We start from the raw sequence: 7,320 nt of genomic DNA, 5'->3' as shown, positions 1-7,320 counted from the left end.
TATTAAAAGGTGAAATAGTTTCAAGCAGAAGAACTGTAATGTTTTTCGGACATTGAAAAATGGAAGAAAAAGATATTTATGTCGCTAACACCAAATTTCAATTCTTCCAATTTTTTGAAGTAAGAAACCCAGTTCTTTCAGCATTTTTTATTAGGAAAATTGCAGCAGCGGGGGTGGGGTGGGAGAAGAAGAAGATGAATAGTAGTTTCCTTTATTTTTATTTAGTATATTAGTTTATTTGTTTTATTATAGAATTAAATAGCAAATTTACCTTTTTACCCTTTTAAGTTGGTTAAAAATTGGTCAAAATTCAATTTTATTGGTCAACTAACGGTCAAACGAACGGTTTCCATCCATTTAAACCCCCGGTGCATATTTTTGAAAGGTTTGGGGCTGTGGGTGGCACAAACTAAAAGTTTGGACAAAGTTTGCTAATAAACAAAAGGTTCGGTACCTCGACCGCAATTTTCCCCGATACCTATGTATAAGGGTTGCCATACTTTGAGAATTATAATTCAATTGAACTTTTAATTTTAAAAGTAATAAAATCTTATCATTATCTCAACCATATTTTGGTTAATGGGATAAATAATGAATTTAAAATAAAAAAAAATTATCACCATAAAATTAAATAAAGTAGAGATAAAATCAAAATATTATATTTATAATTAAAATTATAAATTTTAGTTGAAAGGGATAAAATTGAAATATAATCTCAATTATCTTTTAACATTAAATAAAAATAAAGTACTATCTTCATAGAAATTTGATTTTATCTCAATCATTTAAAATTTCAGTATAATTAAAAGACATAAAATTAAAACATTATCTCTATTGTTTAATAAAAATTAAAAAAAAAATTGGAAACTACATAGGTACAGGCATTTTAATTTCAGAGTGCAAAAATAAGGTGAAAAGATCTTTTAATCAAAATTCAGGTATTGAATTAATATCCCAAACAAACCATAAATCATGTTTCCTCCCACACAATCGTCTCCCTCTCCCTATTTCTTTCTTCTTTCTATCTCGACCTACCCCTTCCCTCACCGTTTCGACGTCACACCCACCATCATATGGCATCACACCACGTTCTTCTCGACCTATATCTCCCCTTATTTTGGCAGCTGCAAACAACAGTAGCACTAGCAGGCAACGGTGCTAACTGCCCGAAGCGACAAAGCAGCAGCAACGCCTTGGATACCTGGTTGCGCGCGGTGGTGCCTCACTGCGGACAGCATCGCTATGCACAGTGAGGCCTCAGTGCTTTTTTTGGGAGTTTTTTAGTTTTTTTGAACCGATCTATTGTGGGAGGTTTTTTTTGTTGTTAATTTTTCGATTAAATTTATTGTGTTGGCTTGTCGGTAGCTGCGGTGGTAGTGTGCGGCAGTGGTGGTGGAGCAAGTTCATGGTTTGTGTTGATTGTCAGTGTAATGGGTTGCATCAATGCCTTTGAGATGATTTTTGAGCTTTTTTCCAATCTATTTTGTGAGAGTGCAGGGCGTTTGGTGGTAATGTAGGTCATGGTAATGTGACGGTGCTAGTGTTTTGTGTAGTGATGGATCTACCTTGGTGTTTTGTTGAATTTGGCCAGTGGCGAGGGGCGGTGATAGTGATGTGTTTGTGTCGTTTTTGTTGTTGCTGGCAGTGGTTGTGATGGTGTTTTGTAGGCGGGGATTGTTAGGTGGTGGTCATTTTTGTTGTTGGCGGTGGTTGTGGGGATGGTGTGGTGGGGCCGGGGTAGGATAATGTTTGTGACCAACTGTTTGATTGATCTGTGACCAAGTATTGGTGGTGCATCGAATTGAGGGTGGCATGTTTGATATATGTGACCAACTATTTGGTTCTCTATGACCTTAAAATTGGATAATTTGTGACTAAAAAATTTGAAAATATGTTACTCATAGATAAATTGTGCTATATAATTTTTTTTATTTGTGAGCAAAGAAATAAATCGTGACCTATAAATTTTTTAATTTGTAACCTCAAAAATATCTGTGCAATTAATTTGATAATATGTTACCAATAACTAAGTTGTAACATATATATATGTGTGTGTGTGTGTGACCATTAATTATAGAATTGTGACATTACCATATTTCATAATTTGTGACGTTGTGACCTTTAAGTACATATCTGTAGCCATACATTGTATGGTTGTGATCTTAATATATTTCATTGATAAAATATTTTTATTTAATTGATAGATACCTGATTTCTGCATTTTAAAACTTTAGGCCTGAAATTTGAATTGGCCATACTTAAAATCTAATTTATGACCCCTCTCCTCCCCCACAAAAAAAATTTAACCACTTGGGCTTAATCCCTAATGGAAACATAAAATAAAAAGGTATGGGCTGTTATTTCACATAATTATGGATGTCAACGAGTTGAGCCGAAACTCAAGGCTCGAGTAAAATGAAAATGGCTTTTTTTGAGCCCGAGCTGAGTCGAGCAAAAGTTCGGCCATAAAAAAAGGCTCGACCCGAGCTTTTGGCTCGAGCCTTAGCGAGCTGAGCCGAGCCAAGCCGGACCGGCTCGATTTTTTCTCTCTTTTTTTTTTTAAATATAAACAGTGGCTCGGCTGCCTTAAATAAGGCAGCTAGCCTACTGCCTTGTTTAAATAAGGCAGCAAGCTGTCACGGATCGCAAGGTTATGATTTGAAGCTTGGCATGACACGGGAATGTCATGACACGAAGTGGAAAAATGAGATAGACTTATGGCAAATAAGGTCTAAACTTCAGCGGTATAGGACAATGAGGGCGTCGCCAAATTCAGTGGGGGAGTGACTTACGCCCCACACGGTCGTGATCAATCCGTCCCGGTAGTGGCCGCAAAATAGTGCGGGTAACGCGCTTCAGCAGGACGAAACAGCTTACGATAGGTGACGCAGACAAATTGTTTTTGGCAGAATGCAGGCTGTCTAAGTCGTGCAGTTTTCCAGCACGTTAATGAGGTTTTTTCTAAATCCCGACCCAGCCATTTTGGGAAGAAAAATACATGAACCTGCAGCGGGATATTTTGGGATGCAAGTGGGCAACTTGCACAACTTGTCCACTTGGTTACTTGCAAAATGCAAGCTAAGATCGAGTTGGCGAAGATAATATCAAAGATGCAAGCTAAGACCGAGTTGGCGCCAACTTGCAAGGAAAGTTGTAAAATCATCCACTTGACGACAACTAAGCACGAGTTGTAACCAACTAAGCACGAGTTGTGACCAACTAAGCATGGGTTGTAAAGTAAATGCAACTTGATCTAAAGAAAGTTTAAGATTTGCCTATAAATAGAGATGAAAATCTCATTTATAAATCGTGTAGAGTTAAGTGAGTTTATTTATTAGAGAGATTGTAAAGTTTTCCCTTTCATTGATACAAAGAAAGTTTCCCCATTCTTACTTATTTTCCATATATTCCTTACTCCAAAATTCTCTTCTCAAAGTGGTTATAATTTAGTCTCATTGGTTAAATTATTTGTGAGTGTGGAAAGGCTGACTTAACATTTTCTCGTGATGGACCGGAATTGTTGAACGTTAAGGCCGCATGGTTCTAGTTGTTCGGGTGTAACGAAACTAGGTCCGTGACAAAGCGCTGCCTTAAAATAAGGCAGCAGCTTGCTACCTTTTTTTTCTTTTACTTTTCCTGGATTTTTTTTTTATTAAATAAGGCTCGGGATAAGCCCAGAACCTCGAAATGAGGCTCGACCCGAGCTTTGGCTCGATGCCACCGAGCCTTGAGCAAAGCCGGCTCGGGTTTTTTCTGGGCCGAGCTACGGGCAGCCGATCCAGGGAGCCCAATTGACATCCCTACACATAATAGACTTTCATGTAATTGATCAAGCTAAAATGTTAATCGTGATAACGGGACAAGCCTAAATTAATAAAATTAGGCCATTGGTGTGGATATTACAGCTATTGTTTGTAGGACGATGGGATAATCTTGATTAACATGAGTTTTAAAGTTGGTTGTAATGGCAGCACATTCATGTGATGAACAAAGAACTTTAGCAATGAGGTTGCATAAGGAGTTAACAAGTTTTCCACCAAGGCTCAAGACAATTGGAATCCGTTTGGTTAGGAAATGTAGGGTCAAAGGGCTAGGCATTGTTGTAATGTTAGTTTATTTTGTGTATCCATGATGCTAGAATTTTGTCCAGTACATATCAAAGATGTTGCTTTGATATGGATCAAATGGAACGTTATTTGAAGCAGAGGTGATTGTTATGAACATTATGATTCTTTGACCAAAAGAAAGTTTATTCATGTCACTTGATCTTTTTTGCTATATCTATTATAAGTGGCATGTTTGGTGACCACTTAGTCAATCCTCCTCGTGTTTCTGTGACAACAATGGGGCAAACTGTGGGCTATCTTTATACACAACATAAGCAATCTTTAAGTGTCACGGGTTACCTAAGGCCTACTCTAGACACCTCAAAGGTTGGCTAAAGTATCCACATGGGTTTGAAACCTATGGACGATGTTAGGCCTTAATTGGGCACCTGAAAGAGCCTACGTTACCAATAGACAATTATTTTGCTACATGGGCTACGATAATGATACGGTAACACCTCGATCAAGGAAAGCACTCCAAAGGCCTCATATGCAACTCGTGTACATTGTTTATAGTTCTAACCTTGTCCAGGGGTTTGTTGACTAGAATATGATTGTAGGGCAAGCGAATGAGGCAAGACACCCATATTGTGAGAATGAGTATGCTATCAAGGTAGTTCTATTTAGCCATGGATTCATGGATGACCCTTGGGTGGGGTACTAACAGAGGGCATTGCAACAGGCAATGAGCTAAAATGACTGTAGGATGTGACAAGCACAAGGTTTACGTCGGGGGCCTGCGTTTGACCTTAAATGCTTTAGATGGAGTTAGGGGAGCTCCTTTCCACAGGTTATTCGAGCGAATCGTATGTTGAACACGAAAGTGAGCTTATAATAATGAACAATTTGGCCCAGAGAGTGTCGTAGTAAGTGTTGTTGATGGCTATAGACTGGGTAAAGTGCATTAGCCCCGTTTATGGTTTTTCTTGCTATTAGTTTAATAAAGTGTAGGGAAAATTTCACATCTAAGAGAATAAGTACAACCCATTTCAAATCTAAGAAACAAGGTTTAAAACTTCAAAAATCATATTTTATTTATGAAATAATTAATTAAAAATATATTTAGGTCATAATTTTATCTAATTTGATCACAAATTATTTTTCAATTACAAATCATAAATTTTATAGGTCACAAATAAAAAATTTATAGATCACAACTTATTTAATGGTCATACAATATCAAATTAATGGATTACAAATTATTTTGAGGTTACAAATTATCAAATTACTTATCACAACTTACATTTTTAGATCACGCATTATTTATTGGTCATATATGATCTATTTCATTAGTCACATATTACTTATTGATTAAAATCAAACAAATAATTTGTGACCACCATCTCACCTCTGCCCCCTACAGCATCACTACCACCAGCTCACTACAATCGACATCAACGCCGCCAACTCCACCATTTCAAACAAACCAACTACACCATCACGACCACCACAACAACCATCTACACCATCTCTTGCAACACCGTCTCCACCACTATCGAACACCATCGCTTGTACCACCATTCACATCGTCGCCTGCACCACCATATCCACCACTGCCAAAACCATTGTTTGCACCACCATAACCACCTAAGTAAATGGTCAAAAAAACTATTCGCAAAGCACAGCAGTTGATACTATTTTTTTATTTTTTATTTTTTGGGTGGGCTTGATGTTAGGAATCTACTTATACATGCACAGTGGAGTTTAAAATAATTTTCAATTCCCACCAGGAATCGCCTTTGTGTTTAGATAAAAATTGTGATAAGATTGTACTTTTTTCAGATCTGCAAACTTCTTTGCTATTCTTTTCGTTCCAGCAATCTTAATTCGCCATCCACAGCTGTCCAATTGTCCAGCCTCCAACGGTAATCCACACAGAGAACAAGATTGCATCTACCAGGGTTTTCTCTTTTGTGCCAGCAAGAATAATGAAAATCATATGGACCTCAAACCCTAACTATGTATTTATATAAACCCAAACGGGCTCGGCCCGGTCCGGTCCAATATTTAATTAATCCATTTAATTAAACCCGGTCTGTGAATTAATTAATTCGGCAATATAAATAAAAAAATCCAATTAATTAATTTATCCAAAGATTTTTAAATTAATTTACTGACAAATTGCAATCTTTCAATTCTGTTTTGTGTGTAACCCATCAAATTCTCGATCACGATGCCTAACGACGTGAAATATTATTTGATCTAATCAAAATTGATAAATTAAAACACCTTTTTAATTTATCATCAATTTCACACTCGTCGTCCCAAATTGACATCTAGCAATGTGTCAGGGCAATACATGTGACGAGAAATATCACGTGGTATAACAAAACCAAACTCGTTCGTTTACCGTGAAACTATAATCCTTTCGTCAATATGATCCGATCAACTACTAGATATGAAAGTGTGTCAATGTCGAATGTCGATCATATCTTTCACTCCACTATTAAGTCAATATAAGTCAAAAACTTCTTTTCGACTTATGAGTACACCTTAGCCAAAGATTTCATCATTGACTTAATTGAATGAAACGCAGATCATAATCTCCTACTATCTAAGAGTGATGAATCCTTTATTGATCAATCACAACTTTCATACGATTCTTCACGTACTCGAACGATGTCGTATTAGCGGCCCTTTTCAGAGCAACATCCAATATCGTCAAAGTATAACTGTCCTCATATAAGATACCATGACGACCTCAAGTCAAAGGACCAATTCCACTACCGAACATTAGAGATTAACCACTGACACTCAGATAGTTATCCATGTGGAATCTTTCGGCGGGTCTCCAATGTTCTGTTCTATAACAAAACATCCACGTGTTCATTTAAGTGTCACCATACTTTAGCTTGTGAGATCAGCTACTTACTTCACAAGTAAGAAATGCCACACGTGATGGTCTATCCGTAATAACGATATCCGTATCTCGTTATCACTTACGACCACGGACGATTTAAGATTCAATCAGATGTAATTTGTATCTCACAATCACAACTCTTTGTGATTGACAAATTACGAAGATTTGAATCTATGGATTCTGTTATTTATTTAATCATCTATTAATTAAATAATAGATCTGCCATTAAATTGCATTAATTATATATCAAAAGTATTTATGTCCAAAGTTAATTGGATCTAGGGCATAATACTTACAAACTCCCGCTTGCACTAGATCCAATCACTTATGTATCCAATTCCATAAGTCTACATG

This window comes from Olea europaea, chromosome 9 (assembly GCF_002742605.1).
Source record: "Olea europaea var. sylvestris chromosome 9, O_europaea_v1, whole genome shotgun sequence".
In the NCBI taxonomy this organism is placed as follows: Eukaryota; Viridiplantae; Streptophyta; class Magnoliopsida; order Lamiales; family Oleaceae; genus Olea; species Olea europaea.
This window is presented reverse-complemented; position numbering follows the sequence as displayed.